Source organism: Lepidochelys olivacea (assembly GCF_965140295.1).
Source record: "Lepidochelys olivacea isolate rLepOli2 genome assembly, chromosome: 8".
In the NCBI taxonomy this organism is placed as follows: Eukaryota; Metazoa; Chordata; order Testudines; family Cheloniidae; genus Lepidochelys; species Lepidochelys olivacea.
The window spans coordinates 82,945,993-82,966,645 of NC_140418.1; positions in this window are offsets into that span (position 1 = coordinate 82,945,993).

The following is a 20,653-nucleotide window of genomic DNA, read 5'->3' on the forward strand; positions in this document are numbered from 1 at the left end:
TAGCCAAGGCAGCCACCCATCTCTGCCCTGTAGCATCCAGCTTAGCACTTGTTAACACATAAGTCAGTGGATTGTTGTCTGTCCACACCTGGAACTGAGCACCATACAAGTAGTCTCGAAATTTCTCAGTGATGGCCCATTTCAAGGCCAAAAACTCCAGCTTGTGGGTGGGATAGCGAGTTTCACTATCAGACAATCCTCGGCTGGCAAAGGCTACCGGTTTACATTTGCCTTCCACTTCCTGGTACAGGACTGCTCCCAGACCCTCCAAACTGGCATCAGTATGCAGGATAAATGGTTTGCTTGGGTCAGCAAAAACTAGGACTGGAGCATGAGTTAGGCAAGTAATGATTTCTCGAAAAGCCCTTTCACATCTCTCATCCCACCGTGGCCCAAATGGTGCAAAGGGGCCATTGTGTCTCTGCACAGGAGGCTTTGGGGACCTCCCCTTATTCTTGGACTTAGATTTGTTCTTGCTGGACTGATGTCCCCTGGTAAGATCATTCAGAGGCTTTACAATCGTAGCATAGTTTTTCACAAATCTGCGGTAGTAGCCACTAAATCCAAGGAAGGTCTTGAGTTCTCTGTAGTTACTTGGACGTGGCCATGTAGTGAGTGCTTCTATTTTATCAGGATCGGTACTCACACCTTCTTGGGACACAATGTGACCCACATACTTCACTGAGGTTCTGCAGAACTGGCATTTGTCAATTGAAAGCTTCAGACCATAATCCTCCAACCTATCAAGCACTTTAAGAAGTCTTTCTTCATGCTCCTCTAAGGTTCTTCCAAACACAATCAGGTCATCCAAATAAACTAACACTTGCAGTAAATTCATGTCTCCCACAACTTTCTCCATGAGACGTTGAAAGGTGGCAGGTGCTCCAGAAATCCCTTGGGGCATGCGTTCGAACTGATAAAACCCTAATGGGCAGATGAAGGCTGTCTTCTCCTTATCTTCTTCTCCCAGAGGGATCTGGTAGTATCCACTTCGAAGATCCAACACAGAGAACCACTGGCTTCCCAGCAAACAGTCTAAGGCGTCTTGCACTCGAGGCATAGTGTACTGGTCGACCACAGTACGGCTGTTTAGGGTGCGGTAGTCAATACACATCCGGATTTTCCCATTCTTTTTGCGGACTACCACAATGGGTGAGGCGTATGGGCTGCGGGACTCTGTAATGATGCCATTCGCAGCCAGCTCCTGAAGATGATGTCGCACATCTTCCATCTCAGAGAGAGCAATCTTCCTAGATCTCTCCCTGAAAGGTCGAGAGTCATGTAGTCTGAAATTGTGCTCTACTCCTTTTGCACATCCCACATCCCACTCATGCAGTGAGAACACCTTGGATCTTTCACAAAGTTTCTTCCTCAGGCGATCTTTCCAGTCCTCGGACACTGGTGAATCTCCAAAGTCAAACTTTGCTGGGTCTATTGCCGAAACTGGAGTTTCATACTGGGGTTTTACAATCGACTCAGGCTCAAAGAGGTCTGCTATCTTTTGTCCTTGCTTCACAAAAATATCACGACTCGTTTCATTAGCAATCAGTATAGTCACCCTTTCCTGGGCTTCAGCAGGTAGGGTTATGACTCCACTGGGGACCAGCACTCCTTCAGGGAGCTCTCCTCCCATCGGCTGCTCTATCATTGCTAACGTCCCTTTACTGCCTTTCAGACAGGTACTCATGACAAGCACTTCTTGCTCCGTCCTTGCAGGCACTACTAAGGGGGTTGTGCCCGCGTACTTCAGTGCCCCAAGCGGTAGCTCAGATGTGTCCCTTTTAGCGCTCTCAATTTTCCTATAGGCTTCAGCACAAAGCGTATGGATCATCAGGGTATTCAGGTACTGGTCCCCAGCCCGCCTTCTGCAGTAATCCGCGAGTACCTTGAAGAGACTGGAGTTGGTCCCTATCAGCACAGACACATCGGAAGTCCCTTTAGGGTCAGGGCATATTAAGGCAGCTGTGTCTACCTCTTCTCTTACCCCAGCAACCTCCTCTGGGAATTCCAGGTGCACTATGACATACCCTTGATAGGGGTATTCATCCATGCTGAGGCCACATAGGCCAAGGCCAGTCAGTGGCTGTATAGGCAGGTGCCTAAGCATCTGTTGGTAGAATGACTGAAATATAATAGTCACTTGAGATCCAGTGTCAAGCACTGCTTTACACTCCACCCCTTCGATCCTCACCATGACCTCTGCTCGAGGCCCTATCAGTCCTGCAGGGATCCCAGCTGGACAGTCTTTTCTGGGGGAATCTTCAAATCCTGCAGACCTGGGGGGTCCCCGTCCCCAGACCCTCTGGCAGCTACCAGATCTCTCCCAACTGATCCTCAGCTTTCCATACACTAAGGAGGGGTTTTCTTCATTACGGCACTTGGCAGCACTGTGTCCATCCTGACCACATCGGTAGCAGAAGAATTGACCTTTCCCCCTTCGCCTGGGGGGGATGGTGGCTCTAAGTGCGGGCTTCTCAATCGCCACAGTTTGAGGCTTCTTATTCCTAGAAGTCTTAACTCGGTCAACGGTACTTTGCAGCTCAGCTATCCGTTCCGTCAGGACCTGCATTTGTTGGGCAAGTTCCTCTCTGGTGCTCACCATCAGTACACTGGCCATTTGCAGTGGTGTTGTGCTGGCTGGCTCCGATGTTTGGGCTTCCCAAAACTCACTGGCAGCCTGCCTTTCTTCCTCCTCTCTGACCTCTTTTATCAGCTGGGAGTAACTTGGGGGATGTTCCCGTCGTTCTCTTAGCCGGAGATGAAGTAGAATCGGGTTCTGATACTGAGTTCCTCTTACAATTTGAGCCAGTCTGGTCTGATCCATCTGCTCAGCAGTCACTGCTCCCCTCATGACAGCTCTCTGAAGCAGTCTCTCCAGTCTCTGTATGTAGGCTGAAGCCTTCTCGCCCTTTTGTTGTCGGGAATTAAGGAACTTACAGTAGCTGTCTTCAGGGCCCTCTACGCTCCCAAAGTTGTGTTCAAGGGCCTCTAGGCAGTCCTTCACACTGACCCCAGGGTCAATGAGCTTCAGGGTGCGAATCACATCTAATGCTGGGCCGCCAAGGCTCTCTATAAGGCATCTTCGCTTTTCTGCATCTGGTACGGCCCACTCTTGCAGCATTTCAGTGGTATGCTCTAACCAGGGTTCAAACTCCTCCTCCCCAGCAAATAATCTTAACTTACGACAAGAGTCTGACTCAGCATGGGGCAGCACAACCTTTTCCAATATTTGCCCCAGAGCTTTTGTCCAATCATCAGCCGAGGCTGCAGCCTCCGAGCTAGAAGCTGCTGAGCCAGGGCCCAACAAACCTGACATATTAGCCATTATACAAACAGTAATTTCCTCAAAATATAAGCACAAACAAAAAAAAATATAAATTGTTTCCCAATGTAGTGGATCACTCAACAGGTGCTTGCGAGGGGTACTGACCCAGGCGATCCCGGACGAGCCCCCAAAAATGTAACCCTTCTGCCCGTCAGAGTTGGCAGCAACAAGGGCCGGGTTCAATATCTAGGGGTTCCATTCCAATAACACAATGCAAACCGGCTCGAGCCCCCACCCAGTGACCTGGGAAAATATATACCACCCCCGCTGGGCGCCTCCAAGAGGCAATACTTCCCCTCTCGCAAGCACATAGTCTGAGTGTAGCAAAAGTCTTTTAATAACAGAGAGAAACAATGTGGCATTATGTTGGGGAAACACCACCAACAGGATTCATAACACAACCCATGAGCAAAAACAACCCCACCCCAGGCAAATTGGGGCATGCCCTTTTCCCTTTGGTTCTTGAGTCCAGCAACCCCAAATCACCCAAAGTCCCAAAAGTCCAATGCCCCAAAAGTCTCTGTCCCTGGTCAGGGCAGCCCCAGAGTTCAAAAGTTTATCGGCGGAGCTTTGCCTCCCAACCTGGGTGGAAATGGGACGGGGGTAAGAGGCACCTTACGTGATCTGAAGCTGACCGCCCCATAGCTCCATAGCGGCGCTCCGCCAGCCGCCCCACAAACTCCTTCGCTCAGCTGCGCTCCGCTCCGCCAGCCGCCCCACGAACTCCTTCGCTCAGCTGCGCTCCGCTCCGCCAGCCGCCCCACAAACTCCTTCGCTCAGCTGCGCTCCGCTCCGCCAGCCGCCCCACGAACTCCTTCGCTCAGCTGCCCCACGAACTCAGCTCCACGGCCCACAAGCAGCTCCTGCCATCCACACACTGCTCCGCGTCGAACTGCTTCACCAGCCGTCCCGCAAACTGCTCCACAATATATCTTCAGGCTCCCCCACTACTTAACACAACACTCAGTGATTTTAGCTCTTAGGTGAATTCAGCTTATAGTAGGGGAGCCCCAGTGCTGGTGCACTGTCAGCCCAAAGTGAGCTCAGCAGCCTATAACTAGACTTCTAATGAAATCAAAATTAGCTCTGATATTCCACAGTGGAGAGAGGAGGAAGTGCAATCAGCATGTAAGGCCCTCACCAAGGGGCCCATGCCACCAAGTACTACTACTTGTCCCCAGCCTCTCTCCATTCACACAGTTTTGGAACCCATGACCCTTGCCTAGCGAGTGCTACTTAGTTGATGGTGAATCCCTCCATCATAACAAAAGGCCACGTACAGTTCCAAGCACAGTTCCCATAATCAGGGTAATAACAATTTATTCTTCCTGCCCCAATAACAGAGACACTGGGGATCCCACAGCAGCCAAAGTGACCATTTGGGCAGCTATGGTCTCATTCTAGGCGTGGTGGGTGTGCCTATGCAAATGAGATCGGCCCCTGAAGTTCTTTTCCACAACTTGCCACACCTCACCACCAGATGTCAGGGTGGAGCTCATCCTGACACTGCTTACATCCTCCCCCCAGCCGAGACTTTGTCGTCCCGACAAATCACACTCCCTTTATACCAACTCATTGGTTTCCTCCAAAGGGCCTCAGGAAGCCCACTTTAGCTTCCACAAGCCTGTGTGCTAAATGTATTGGCTCCTCACTAGTCACCCCAGGTGCATCATAAGTTAACCGTTTCACTGGTCTTATCACCCTGTCTCGTCTATTGAGAATCTCTGTTGCCGAAGTAAGGGGAACATCCTCTTGAGTGACGGATGGAGAGGCTTCCCTGGAGGGTCCCTCGGCTACTGACGTAGGCCCCTGCACTCCTAGTTCTAACGCTGGAGGGTCCAAGGTGCCCAGGACATCCTCTACCTGTCTGTCCCCATTGTCCAATAACCTGTGTGTGTCATCACAGGGGGGTCTCATCAGCAGCACCGGGGTATCAGAAATGGGCCTAAATAGTTCCGCCATTGGGTTTAGGGCGGAAGAGGGAAAACTCTCGTTTGGTTCAGCTGATCGAGACTGAAATCTTGTCTCCATCCCAGGATACACCAGGGTTGTGTCTTCCTCCTCAGACTCACTCTCAGATGTGCAGAATAGGGGTAAGTTAGCTGCAGGGGGCCCACTGTCTGTGTTGGATGGCGGCTTTGGTCTAGCACCTCTGTTCTGCCCGGCGGCCCTGCCGTGGCCCATCTCACAAGGGGTGCTTACCAATTCCCCCACAGGGAGCAAAAGGTTTCTATGCACCGTCTTTATTTGCCCTGGACCGTCTTCAGGTTTGATCTTGTAGACTGGCAGATCTCCCAGCTTTTCCATCACCAGGTAAGGTATTGCCTTCCATCTGTCAGCTATCTTGTGTTTGCCAGCAATACCCAAATTTCGCAGCAGGACTCTGTCCCCCGGCTGGAGCTCCTGCGAACGCACTCTAGCATCATATCGATGTTTGTTGCGGTCTGCGTTCTTCCGAGCCGCAGCGGTAGCTAAGCGATAAGCATCCCGCAGCTTTTCTCTTAGTCGTGATACATACTGCTGATGAGTTTCATAGCTATCTCCATCCTCTGATACACCAAAGCACAAGTCTATGGGTAATCTTGGTTCTCGCCCAAACATCAAGAGATATGGGGTGACTCCCGTAGCATCGTTCTTTGTGGCATTGTAGGCATGCACCAGAAATGCGACATGCTGGCTCCAGGTTGCCTTCTGCTCTGGTCGCAAAGTTCCCAACATATCTAATAGGGTTCGATTGAACCTCTCGGGCTGAGGATCACCTTGGGGGTGATAAGGCGTTGTCCTAGACTTTTTAATTCCTGCTATCTTCAGCACCTCCTTCAGAAGGTGACTCTCAAAATCCCGCCCCTGATCAGAGTGTATCCGAGCCGGGAATCCATAGACTGAGAAATATTTGTCCCACAATACTCGAGCAACGGTGGTGGCCCTCTGATCACGTGTGGGATATGCTTGTGCATACCGTGTAAAATGGTCAGTCACTACTAGAATGTTTCCAACATTCCTCTTGTCTACCTCCACAGACAAGAAATCAATGCATACCAACTCCAAAGGTTTGTTGCTGGTGATGTTCTTGAGATATGCAGCCCTCGTGGGCAGAGTTTTCCTTTGAACACATCGAGCGCAAGTCTCACATTTCCTGCGAACATCTTCAGCCATTCGGGGCCAATAGAACCTACTACGAATAAGTTCCAGGGTCCTCTCCATCCCTAAATGCCCAAAGTCATCATGCAGGGCCCTCATGGCCAGGGCTCTGTACTTTTTTGGCAGTACTAGTTGTGCTCGTTGTTTTTGTAAAGGGTCAGTGGTCATTCGGTGTAGCACTCCCTGAATCAGTTTTAGTTTGGTCCATTCTCTCAATAGTAGTTTACCCTCCGGGTTAGGTGGGACAACCGCAGCTGGGCTTCGCCCCTCCCTTTTGGCAAGTAGTGTATCACGAATGTCAATATCTTGCCGCTGGGCTTCTTGCCAGTCAGCCGCATTGAGCATGGGCAAAGGAGATTGGTCTAATGCAATATAGTTCACCGAAGCAGAAGGCATGCATTCAGGGGGCAGGCCCAAAGCTTCTGCAACACATCCCTGAAAGTCTTCACGGGCCTCTGGCTCTCGGCGACTCACACTGCAAATAGCTCTCACTCCATCTGTAGGTATCACAGCAACTTCTGGAGCCTGCGGACGCCTGGACAATGCATCTGCATCTACATTGCTTCTCCCTGATCGGTACTGAATGCTGAACTCATAGCTAGCCAAGGCAGCCACCCATCTCTGCCCTGTAGCATCCAGCTTAGCACTTGTTAACACATAAGTCAGTGGATTGTTGTCTGTCCACACCTGGAACTGAGCACCATACAAGTAGTCTCGAAATTTCTCAGTGATGGCCCATTTCAAGGCCAAAAACTCCAGCTTGTGGGTGGGATAGCGAGTTTCACTATCAGACAATCCTCGGCTGGCAAAGGCTACCGGTTTACATTTGCCTTCCACTTCCTGGTACAGGACTGCTCCCAGACCCTCCAAACTGGCATCAGTATGCAGGATAAATGGTTTGCTTGGGTCAGCAAAAACTAGGACTGGAGCATGAGTTAGGCAAGTAATGATTTCTCGAAAAGCCCTTTCACATCTCTCATCCCACCGTGGCCCAAATGGTGCAAAGGGGCCATTGTGTCTCTGCACAGGAGGCTTTGGGGACCTCCCCTTATTCTTGGACTTAGATTTGTTCTTGCTGGACTGATGTCCCCTGGTAAGATCATTCAGAGGCTTTACAATCGTAGCATAGTTTTTCACAAATCTGCGGTAGTAGCCACTAAATCCAAGGAAGGTCTTGAGTTCTCTGTAGTTACTTGGACGTGGCCATGTAGTGAGTGCTTCTATTTTATCAGGATCGGTACTCACACCTTCTTGGGACACAATGTGACCCACATACTTCACTGAGGTTCTGCAGAACTGGCATTTGTCAATTGAAAGCTTCAGACCATAATCCTCCAACCTATCAAGCACTTTAAGAAGTCTTTCTTCATGCTCCTCTAAGGTTCTTCCAAACACAATCAGGTCATCCAAATAAACTAACACTTGCAGTAAATTCATGTCTCCCACAACTTTCTCCATGAGACGTTGAAAGGTGGCAGGTGCTCCAGAAATCCCTTGGGGCATGCGTTCGAACTGATAAAACCCTAATGGGCAGATGAAGGCTGTCTTCTCCTTATCTTCTTCTCCCAGAGGGATCTGGTAGTATCCACTTCGAAGATCCAACACAGAGAACCACTGGCTTCCCAGCAAACAGTCTAAGGCGTCTTGCACTCGAGGCATAGTGTACTGGTCGACCACAGTACGGCTGTTTAGGGTGCGGTAGTCAATACACATCCGGATTTTCCCATTCTTTTTGCGGACTACCACAATGGGTGAGGCGTATGGGCTGCGGGACTCTGTAATGATGCCATTCGCAGCCAGCTCCTGAAGATGATGTCGCACATCTTCCATCTCAGAGAGAGCAATCTTCCTAGATCTCTCCCTGAAAGGTCGAGAGTCATGTAGTCTGAAATTGTGCTCTACTCCTTTTGCACATCCCACATCCCACTCATGCAGTGAGAACACCTTGGATCTTTCACAAAGTTTCTTCCTCAGGCGATCTTTCCAGTCCTCGGACACTGGTGAATCTCCAAAGTCAAACTTTGCTGGGTCTATTGCCGAAACTGGAGTTTCATACTGGGGTTTTACAATCGACTCAGGCTCAAAGAGGTCTGCTATCTTTTGTCCTTGCTTCACAAAAATATCACGACTCGTTTCATTAGCAATCAGTATAGTCACCCTTTCCTGGGCTTCAGCAGGTAGGGTTATGACTCCACTGGGGACCAGCACTCCTTCAGGGAGCTCTCCTCCCATCGGCTGCTCTATCATTGCTAACGTCCCTTTACTGCCTTTCAGACAGGTACTCATGACAAGCACTTCTTGCTCCGTCCTTGCAGGCACTACTAAGGGGGTTGTGCCCGCGTACTTCAGTGCCCCAAGCGGTAGCTCAGATGTGTCCCTTTTAGCGCTCTCAATTTTCCTATAGGCTTCAGCACAAAGCGTATGGATCATCAGGGTATTCAGGTACTGGTCCCCAGCCCGCCTTCTGCAGTAATCCGCGAGTACCTTGAAGAGACTGGAGTTGGTCCCTATCAGCACAGACACATCGGAAGTCCCTTTAGGGTCAGGGCATATTAAGGCAGCTGTGTCTACCTCTTCTCTTACCCCAGCAACCTCCTCTGGGAATTCCAGGTGCACTATGACATACCCTTGATAGGGGTATTCATCCATGCTGAGGCCACATAGGCCAAGGCCAGTCAGTGGCTGTATAGGCAGGTGCCTAAGCATCTGTTGGTAGAATGACTGAAATATAATAGTCACTTGAGATCCAGTGTCAAGCACTGCTTTACACTCCACCCCTTCGATCCTCACCATGACCTCTGCTCGAGGCCCTATCAGTCCTGCAGGGATCCCAGCTGGACAGTCTTTTCTGGGGGAATCTTCAAATCCTGCAGACCTGGGGGGTCCCCGTCCCCAGACCCTCTGGCAGCTACCAGATCTCTCCCAACTGATCCTCAGCTTTCCATACACTAAGGAGGGGTTTTCTTCATTACGGCACTTGGCAGCACTGTGTCCATCCTGACCACATCGGTAGCAGAAGAATTGACCTTTCCCCCTTCGCCTGGGGGGGATGGTGGCTCTAAGTGCGGGCTTCTCAATCGCCACAGTTTGAGGCTTCTTATTCCTAGAAGTCTTAACTCGGTCAACGGTACTTTGCAGCTCAGCTATCCGTTCCGTCAGGACCTGCATTTGTTGGGCAAGTTCCTCTCTGGTGCTCACCATCAGTACACTGGCCATTTGCAGTGGTGTTGTGCTGGCTGGCTCCGATGTTTGGGCTTCCCAAAACTCACTGGCAGCCTGCCTTTCTTCCTCCTCTCTGACCTCTTTTATCAGCTGGGAGTAACTTGGGGGATGTTCCCGTCGTTCTCTTAGCCGGAGATGAAGTAGAATCGGGTTCTGATACTGAGTTCCTCTTACAATTTGAGCCAGTCTGGTCTGATCCATCTGCTCAGCAGTCACTGCTCCCCTCATGACAGCTCTCTGAAGCAGTCTCTCCAGTCTCTGTATGTAGGCTGAAGCCTTCTCGCCCTTTTGTTGTCGGGAATTAAGGAACTTACAGTAGCTGTCTTCAGGGCCCTCTACGCTCCCAAAGTTGTGTTCAAGGGCCTCTAGGCAGTCCTTCACACTGACCCCAGGGTCAATGAGCTTCAGGGTGCGAATCACATCTAATGCTGGGCCGCCAAGGCTCTCTATAAGGCATCTTCGCTTTTCTGCATCTGGTACGGCCCACTCTTGCAGCATTTCAGTGGTATGCTCTAACCAGGGTTCAAACTCCTCCTCCCCAGCAAATAATCTTAACTTACGACAAGAGTCTGACTCAGCATGGGGCAGCACAACCTTTTCCAATATTTGCCCCAGAGCTTTTGTCCAATCATCAGCCGAGGCTGCAGCCTCCGAGCTAGAAGCTGCTGAGCCAGGGCCCAACAAACCTGACATATTAGCCATTATACAAACAGTAATTTCCTCAAAATATAAGCACAAACAAAAAAAAATATAAATTGTTTCCCAATGTAGTGGATCACTCAACAGGTGCTTGCGAGGGGTACTGACCCAGGCGATCCCGGACGAGCCCCCAAAAATGTAACCCTTCTGCCCGTCAGAGTTGGCAGCAACAAGGGCCGGGTTCAATATCTAGGGGTTCCATTCCAATAACACAATGCAAACCGGCTCGAGCCCCCACCCAGTGACCTGGGAAAATATATACCACCCCCGCTGGGCGCCTCCAAGAGGCAATACTTCCCCTCTCGCAAGCACATAGTCTGAGTGTAGCAAAAGTCTTTTAATAACAGAGAGAAACAATGTGGCATTATGTTGGGGAAACACCACCAACAGGATTCATAACACAACCCATGAGCAAAAACAACCCCACCCCAGGCAAATTGGGGCATGCCCTTTTCCCTTTGGTTCTTGAGTCCAGCAACCCCAAATCACCCAAAGTCCCAAAAGTCCAATGCCCCAAAAGTCTCTGTCCCTGGTCAGGGCAGCCCCAGAGTTCAAAAGTTTATCGGCGGAGCTTTGCCTCCCAACCTGGGTGGAAATGGGACGGGGGTAAGAGGCACCTTACGTGATCTGAAGCTGACCGCCCCATAGCTCCATAGCGGCGCTCCGCCAGCCGCCCCACAAACTCCTTCGCTCAGCTGCGCTCCGCTCCGCCAGCCGCCCCACGAACTCCTTCGCTCAGCTGCGCTCCGCTCCGCCAGCCGCCCCACAAACTCCTTCGCTCAGCTGCGCTCCGCTCCGCCAGCCGCCCCACGAACTCCTTCGCTCAGCTGCCCCACGAACTCAGCTCCACGGCCCACAAGCAGCTCCTGCCATCCACACACTGCTCCGCGTCGAACTGCTTCACCAGCCGTCCCGCAAACTGCTCCACAATATATCTTCAGGCTCCCCCACTACTTAACACAACACTCAGTGATTTTAGCTCTTAGGTGAATTCAGCTTATAGTAGGGGAGCCCCAGTGCTGGTGCACTGTCAGCCCAAAGTGAGCTCAGCAGCCTATAACTAGACTTCTAATGAAATCAAAATTAGCTCTGATATTCCACAGTGGAGAGAGGAGGAAGTGCAATCAGCATGTAAGGCCCTCACCAAGGGGCCCATGCCACCAAGTACTACTACTTGTCCCCAGCCTCTCTCCATTCACACAGTTTTGGAACCCATGACCCTTGCCTAGCGAGTGCTACTTAGTTGATGGTGAATCCCTCCATCATAACAAAAGGCCACGTACAGTTCCAAGCACAGTTCCCATAATCAGGGTAATAACAATTTATTCTTCCTGCCCCAATAACAGAGACACTGGGGATCCCACAGCAGCCAAAGTGACCATTTGGGCAGCTATGGTCTCATTCTAGGCGTGGTGGGTGTGCCTATGCAAATGAGATCGGCCCCTGAAGTTCTTTTCCACAACTTGCCACACCTCACCACCAGATGTCAGGGTGGAGCTCATCCTGACACTGCTTACATACAAAGTATATAAAAAGTTAATACCAAATGTAGACAGTAATCTAAGTTTCCTATTACTTTCTTGCAGTGATATAACTTCATGTAATTGTAAATTTCTAATTTTCATAGCGAAGAAAGTGGGCTGTGGATATTGGTTTAATACACTAATTACTACACTGTCAAAAACCACTAGCTCTTTAGCACAGTTCAGCTACCTTTTAATAAAAGCATTGTTACTTAAATAAAGAACTGCTAGCTAAGGCTCAATATACAACTTCCTGAATCACTATGTGATATTTTATCATCAGGATGGAAAACCAGGATGCACCATTTCTGGTTTTTTACAATTATTGTTTCAAATTATTTACAATTATTGTTTCAAATTATTTACAATTATTGAAAGAATTTCTAATAAAGAACAAGACAAGGTTACTCACCTTGTGCAGTGACTAAGGTTCTTAGAGATGGCTGTCCCTGTGGGCGCTCCACTTTAGGTGTTTGTGTGCCCCTGCACTTCTAGTCAGAGATTTGCAGTGCCCCGGTTGGCTACGCAGGTGCGGCAGGCTTCTCGCACCACTCCGAGCGGCTACCCAGCATGCGCAGCCAACCTCCCCCAGTTCCTTCTCTACCTCAGAGGATCAAAGAGAAACTCCAGAGCAGAGTGGAGGAGGTAGGGTAGTGGAGCACCCACAGGAACAACCATCTCAAAAGAACCTCAGTTACTGCACCAGGTGAGTAAACTTCTCTTCTTCGAGGAGTGTCCCCGGTGGATGCTCCACTTTAGGTGACTGTAGAGCAGTGCCCCTCCTTGGAGGGGAGGGGCTTCAGAATTACTTAATGCATGGTGGATAGCACCGATCATCCAAAGTGAGTATCCACAGCTGAATGTGGCTCTAAGGCGTAATGTTTGGTAAAGGTATGGACTGATGCCCAGGTAGCTGCTTTACAAATGTCAATGATAGGTACATCTTTGAGAAAATCTATTGATGTGGATATACCTCTTGTAGAGTGCGTGTGAAGTCCGGAAGAAGGTTCCAGATCATGTTTTTGATAGGATAATCGGATACAGTTAGAGATCCATTTCAAGAGTCGCTGTTTGGAAATGGTTTGTCCTTGGGAACATTCTGTTGTGGATGAGAATAATTGGGATGATTTTCTGAATGTCTTTGTTCTTTCTATATAGAACACAAGCGTCCTATGAACATCCAGCGCATGAAGGGACACTTCCCTGCTGTCGACGTGCGGCTTAGGGAAGAATACAGGGAAGTAGATGGGTTAGTTGAGATGAAAGGAGGAGGCAACCTTGGGTATAAATTTAGGATGTGGACGTAGGATTACCTTGTCATTGAGAAATATGGTATAGGGTGGGTTTACCATTAGGGCACCCAGCTCTCCCACCCTCCTTGCTGACGTGATCACCACTAGGAAGGCGACTTTCATGGATAAGTGTAACAGTGATCAGGTAGCTAGTGGCTCGAAGGGTTTGCCTATGAGAGTATGGAGAACAAGGTTGAGGTCCCACATCGGGGTTGGGTTTCTCAGTATGGGATAAGTATTCTGTATGCCTTTGAGAAAGCGTTTAGTTAGAGGGTGGGTGAAGACAGTGAGTCTATCTACCTTAGAGTGGTAAGTGGTAATGGCCGATAAGTGCACTTTGAGTGAACTAATGGAAAGGCCTGATTTTTTGAGTATCAGCATGTATTCAAGTATTGTGGGTAGTGGGGCCGACTGTGGGGTAACTTGTATGTCTCTGCACCATATGGAAAAACGTTTCCACTTATGCGCATATGTTTTTTGCGTAGTTAGTCATGTGCTGTTCAGTAAAATATCCTGAACTTCCCTGGAACAGCATGCCTCTAGGTTCGTCATCTATGGATTAGGCATGCCTTGAGATGGAGAATCGGAACGTTGGGGTGGCGGAGGCACCCTGGGTCCTGTGTCAGCAGATGAGGCACAAGAGGAAGGGTCTGTGGTGGTCTTGTGGTCATCTGATTCAGGTATGGGAACCACATTTGTCTGGGCCATGTTGGTGCAATTAGGATTACTCTGGATTTGTCCTTCTTGATCTTGAGGAGTATGCGGCTCAATAGTGGAGTCAGGGGGAAGGCATACACCAAGGGGGCTTCCCATTTCACGAGAAAAGGCATCCCCCAGGGAATTTTGTCCAAATCCTGCCCAGGAGCAGTATTGTGGGCATTTGGCATTGTGGAATGTTGCAAAAAGGTCTATTGAGGGGAAAAAAACATTGTTGGAATACAGCTTTCAGGATTCCTGGGTCCAACTCCCATTCACACATTTGCGAGAAGTTTCTGCTTAGGTCATCTGCTGTGACATTCTGGCTTCCCAGTATGTAGGCTGCAATGAGATTTATGTTGTTGGAGCTACACCATCCCCAGAGGTGAACTGCTTCTGTGCAGAGCAAGTAAGATCGGGCCCCTCCTTGGTGATTTATGTAAAACATAGTGGCCAAGTTGTCCATGAGGATCTGTTGTGTATCAGAGGCAGAAAGTGGTGGCATGCATTTTGAACCGCCCTGAATTCCAATAGATTTATGTGGAGGGTGAATTCCGCAAGGGACCACCAGCCCTGGATGGTATTCTTGCACAAGTGTGCTCCAGATCCCACGAGGGAGCGTCCGCGGTGATCGTTACCGATGGGGTGTGTCTTTGGAATGGTACACCTATGCAAATGTTCGTTGATTTTGTCCACCCTGTGAGTAAGTGAGTCTTTTACCCTGTTGGGCATTGTCAGTCGTCTGTGGATGGAGTGCTTGTGAGGAGTATAGACAGCATGAAGCCAGGTTTGTAGACACCTCATACGAATCCTGGCATGCACAACAAACATGGTGGTCGACATGTGCCCTAGGAGTTGTAGGCACATTCTGGCAGACTTTTTTACCATTGTAATGAGGTTCGTTAGGGCAACGAAGCGTTGTTGAGGCAGTCGTGCTGATGCTGTGGTGCAGTTAAGGTGTGCCCCTATAAAGGCCAACTGTTGGCTTGGAAAGAGGGGTGGATTTCTGAAAGTTGAACTGTAACCCTAGTTTTGTAAACAGGGTTATAGCGATGTGAAGTGTGTCGCCTGCAGCCTGGTATGTTGAAGCTTTTAGGAGGCAGTAGTCTAAGTAGGGAAATACTATCACACCCTGTCTGCGAAGTTGTGCTGCGATGACAGTGAGGACCTTGGAGAATACCCGTGGGGCTGTGGACAATACGAATGGGAGCACTCTGTACTGGTAGTGGAGGTTCCCGAGTGTAAATCAGAGGAACCTTCTGTGCGCTGGATAAATAGTGACATGGAAATAGGCGTCTTGTAGGTCAAGAGTCAATCTCCTTTCTCCAATGCCAGAATATGGTTGCTAGGATTTTCATCTTGAAGCGCTGTGTTCTGACAAACTTGTTTAGCTTGCAAAAGTCCAAGATGGGCCTCCATCTGCCTGTTTTATTCTGGGTGAGAAAGTAGTGTGAATAAAACCCACTCCTCCTGTGCTTGGCAGGTGGTTTACTTCCTGCTGTAACTGGTGCTCATGAGATGGGTCCCTGAAGAGGGACAGGGAAGGGTAGTGGGTAGACAGGATAGAGGCACAAGGGATAGAATAGCCCTGGCATATAATTTCCAGACCCACTTGTCTGATGTAATGATTGCCCAGACCAGGTAGAAAGATGGGCTGAAGGTTATGAGTGACTTCAGCAGTGGAGTCTGTGGGCTCTCATGTCCTCGACCAACACTTCAAAATGCTCGTCTGGAAGTGGGTGGTTGAGATGTTGCTGACTGCTCTGGGGCTTGCCGGTGTCTTGTCTGACGTTGTTTGCAATGCTGGTCATAATGTTTTTGAGGTTGGGCTTACAGGGCAGTGCGGAAGCGTTGGGTATAAAATCTGAACTGTTTCTTTTTGTTCCCAGGGCATATATTCCTGGGGTTTTCAATGTGGCATGGGAATCCTTGAGAGTGTGTAAGGTTGAAATAAAGAAATAGCAAGGTTTTTGGGGCACTGCTGTTGTTCTGACCGAAGCCAATGACAGTAGAGAAAGAATTGGTGGGCGGTTGGCTGCTCACGCTGGGTAGCCACTTGGAGTGGCACAAGACGGCTGCCGTGCATGCATGGCCAACCAGGGTACTGCTACTGCAAATCTCCGACTAGAAGCACAGGAATGCACAAACACCTAAAGTGGAGCACCCACGGGGACACTTATTGAAGAAGTATGAAATATCCTGGATAAGTATATGCAATTAGTGCTGATAAAGTTATTCATTGCAAATAATATTCTATTTAGATCACTCTTATTTCTGTTTGCAAATTGTTTGCAAACTGATCCTCATTTCTGGGAGTGTATTTGTTAATTGTTATTAGTTGCTGCATCATTTAGACAAATAATTTTCCGCCTATTGCATGTTCATGAATGGTGCAGTCAGGCTATTGTCGTTCCTGGTCATATAGTGTTGGTTCTGCTTCATGAGCAGCTTCTTGACATATTTATATTTGGGGTGGGGAGTCATTTAAAATATATAACTGTGCTTCTCAAAATTTGAAATTGTTCTACTATAGCCCTTTCAGAGTGTTCCAATATTTACCTAGGTCTTGATGCTGACAGTGAGAGTTCTGCCATAGCCTTCATTCGGAGCAGTATCAAATTCACAGTAAGAATAGAGAATAAAATATTGCACATTACAGCCTTGGACAAAAACACGTATTTATTCTTGTTCTACGGCACTGATGGGGAATGATTTTGAAGTTGGAACTGAAATAATACAGATGCCATGGCAGAAGAATGGTCTTGCCTTGCTTCAATGCGTTCTTGAAAGAAAAGATGGATTACTGGAAAGAAGTGTGTATCAGTGATTGACATATTTATATAAAATTTAACTACTCTTTGCACGAAAGGCACATCTTAGAATAGGGCAGAAAATTCTTTCACTCCGCACTAAATGCTAAAACAGTGCTAACCCTGTCTTCTTTCCTTTAACAGCCATGATATACTCTCTACAAAAGACCAACAGGGCCAAATAGGTTGGAATGTGCCAGGGGCACAGAACAGCCGAGTTATGACAGCTCATGAATTGCATTTGTGATGGTAGTCCCCTGCCTCCAGGTCAGTATTCTGTCTCCTCAGCCTCCTCCCTCCCCCCACCCCGCCTTTCATTCAGGCACACAGAGGAACTAGACATAGTGCTAAATCAATGTAAGGAGCTACTTTAACTGACTAGTTCTTACAGTATTAGTTGCTTTCCTGCCACACTAGTGTCTCTTGCCCTTCAGCATATGTACCTTACCTCTGTACAACCACCTCTGAATTTAGCTAGGACTTCTGACTGCTTTCGGCCTGCGGTGAGTATGGCACACTGTTCAGCCTCAAAAGAGATCCAGACTTTGAAATCTAAAACCACGACTATTCATTCAAGGTGTCCCTTCAATGTTTAAAGCAAAAACATGATTTACCTTAAAAACTGAAATAATCTGAGGAGGAATTTTCTTGTAGGTTGTAAATATCTATTTTAGTAACTAATTTTAACTGAAGACAAACAGAATTGTTGACAATGCAAGTTATGTATTGTTACATTGGCATTAAAAGATCTGTCATTAAAGACCATTAAAACATACCATATACACAATGGAGGGGATTACAGCAGAGCTGAGGCATTGTAGATTATGGGTTACTATACAATATATGTACACTTATTGTAAGTTATAGCAATAATATTTTTACAATTTATCCACAAATAGCTCAAGTGTTACTCTAATACAGGCAGTAAGTCATTCCATTTTCCTTCGGGCTTTTATTTTTGTAAAGCCCATTTTGATAGTGAATATTTGTTTTGCAACTATGGTGCTGAAATTAAACAGATACCTGTTTATATTCCTTGTGCCTGCAGGCAATAAATACTTATTTTTAAAAGTCTCCATCACTGTGTGATGAAGAAACAAAGCACTAAGTACATTCACAGCACCATATAACGGATCTGTGTTAATTAAATTTCTTTAATTACATTGGCAATGACATTTTTAACTATCTTACATTTTAACTGTTGTTCTGATTACATGTTTTATGTGGGACCTACAACATTGGTCATCCTAAGTGGGAAAATGAAGGAAAGAAGGAGGTATTGTTAATTTGTTCTTAAGGCAGCAACACGTAGAGCTGCTTAAACTATTAATAGCAAGCACTTTTTGGTCGGATTTTTTTTAACGTGTTAACAAGCAGTGAGTACTTCTTAGAATGTTTGAAATTTAGGACTCAGTATTCAAACTGTACGATTGGTTACCTAAGTCACATGATATGGTTTCTCTTCCCTGATTGGACAACCTGACCTTTATAAACAGGAGAGAAGCTTGAAGAAATGTTGGGGCATTGGATCTCTAGAAGCAAGGAGGGAAAACTTCAAGGAGAAAAAACACTGCAGGAAAAGCTGGCCTGGGAAATTTAAAACACAATCTTTTCCTGTCCTTTTTTGCCAAAAAAGAAGAGAGAAAGAGCTTGCTTATTCTTGCACATGCTTAACTTGACATACTGCGAGTACTGCCTTAGATTTCAGTGGGACTACTTAGATTTAGAATATGTAAAGCACAATAATAAGTGTTTGCAGGATTGGGGTCTTAGAAGTTAGTCCCTTTAGATCAAGACCTGTCTTTTTGTTATAGGTATATAGGAATGTACTGTGCCTAGCACAATAGGATTTGGGCCTCAATCCTGGTTTGGATCTCTAGGCACTAGTATAATATAAAGAATTCATAATTATTACATTTAGCTACATGATTTAACACAAACCCCAGATTTTAAAATCCACGTTCCTATCTGTCTGTGGGAGTAAGAAAGATAAGGCTGTTTAGGCTTTTGTTACATTCACTTGTCTTCTGCCATATTGCCATCAAGTAACTGAGCATATATATGTGTAGGTGACCAGGCAAGTGCTCTGGTGCAAATATGCCATTCACTTGTTAATATGTTCACTTAAGTATTCGTTTGCACATGAATACCTGCTGTATTCATAAGAATAAAGGTGCCTCCCCAAACATTTGTGTAAACAAATCCAAGCTGCTTGAACCGTAATGGGAAAATGAATTGCAACTGTGGTTGTATTGAACTGAGAATCAGATTTAACATTTTTCTCATTATATACTAGTGTTGGCAACTGACCCAAATACTTTTAAGTTTGATTTAATGTTGATAACTCAAGACTGATTTAAAGTCATGGAGTTTAAGGCCAGGAGGGACCACCAAATGATCTACTCTGACCTCCGTATCTCACAGGCCATCAGCACCGGCCAGCACCTGCACACTAAACTCAACAACTGAAATTAGACCGAAGTATGCTAGCCCACAGGAGACCAGACTATTATGTCCCACAGTCAGAAAACAGGAGGGACGGAGGTGCATTGGTGCCCCAGGCCCCTGCAAAGGCAGGGAATTGATTAAGTGAGCCACATCCAGACCCTGCCAAGGATGTGCCTGGGGGGTAAAATTTTCAAAAGCATCTAAAAGATTCAAGCTCCCAAATCCTGTTTTCAGTTAATCTCAGGAGTCCAAGCCTCAGAGCTAGGAAATGGAAGTTTACTTCATATAAACTGCAATTGTTCTAAAATAAATTACTTTTGGATGAAAATATCAAATGAGAGTATTTTGGAGTGTGGTACTTCAAGATATCCAGCTGTGATATTAGTTTTTATAGCATTCCCTTTTATTTAAAAGTAATTGCAATTTAGAATATATTTTAATTCATCCCAACTCATTCATCCCAAATATTGCATATTCATCCCAAATAGTGCAGACTTAGGTAGGACTGAGTGATCTATTAAATATGAAAAAAAAATAAAAAAGCTTTTTAATGAAGTGAGAATGTGGTATTTTAGGCATAAGAAATGAAAAAGTAGGAGGAAAATATAACAAGTAATTAAAAACACTCAACTGACAGGAAGATGCAGCAAACAGCAGCCAGTTGCTAAATGACCACCGTAGGGCTCTAGCTGTTTGCCTCTGACAGATTTAAAGGACTAACACCCTCCCCCCTCCGAAAGGTATTCTGGTAATCCAAAAGATTGCAGGAGAGGGGGGAAGACTTAGATGCAACAGATATTTATGGCATTGTTGGGCATGCAATAACCTATGAAACAATGTCTTGTAAACTCGTTGAAAGGGGAATATTTTATGCTTAGCAGCTCTCTTCCAGCTTCCTTTCCCCTCCAACACTCTGGGCCTGGCCACTAAGTTGCACAGACTTGCGCTCCAGAGGCAGGTATGCAGTGAAAAGCTGTTATAGCATATTCACCTTTCCCCTCCAAATAACCACCAACACCCATTTCCGCTATTTTTTTTTTTTGCAACATAGCTTTCCTCCACATGGTACAGCAGCTGTATTATGACTACTGTAACTACTGCAACCTAGAAAAAAATACCCTTCCCATTCATGTAGAAAGCTGGCTAGCGCTAACTATCCATGCTTCAGTAGGTACAATATAGTCTCTCATTTGATGCACCTGCATAAGCCTGATCACTGCTAATGGGCTGTCCATATGCATGCTTAACTGCCAACACACACTGTGTTCTGATAACTCAGCTACCATTGAAAATTGTTTACATAAAGGTAGGATTAACTGAATTTTTTTTTTAAACTGACATATCAACGTATTACTACTGTGCAATTTTGGCATCTGAAGTATACATTAAAATTCTTATTTCAAGTGGGTATTGCAATTTTATCACATTATTATCCTCTACAGGAGTAGTAGTTAAGGACTCTCTCAAGAATATGAAATGCTGCTGCTAACATTCATG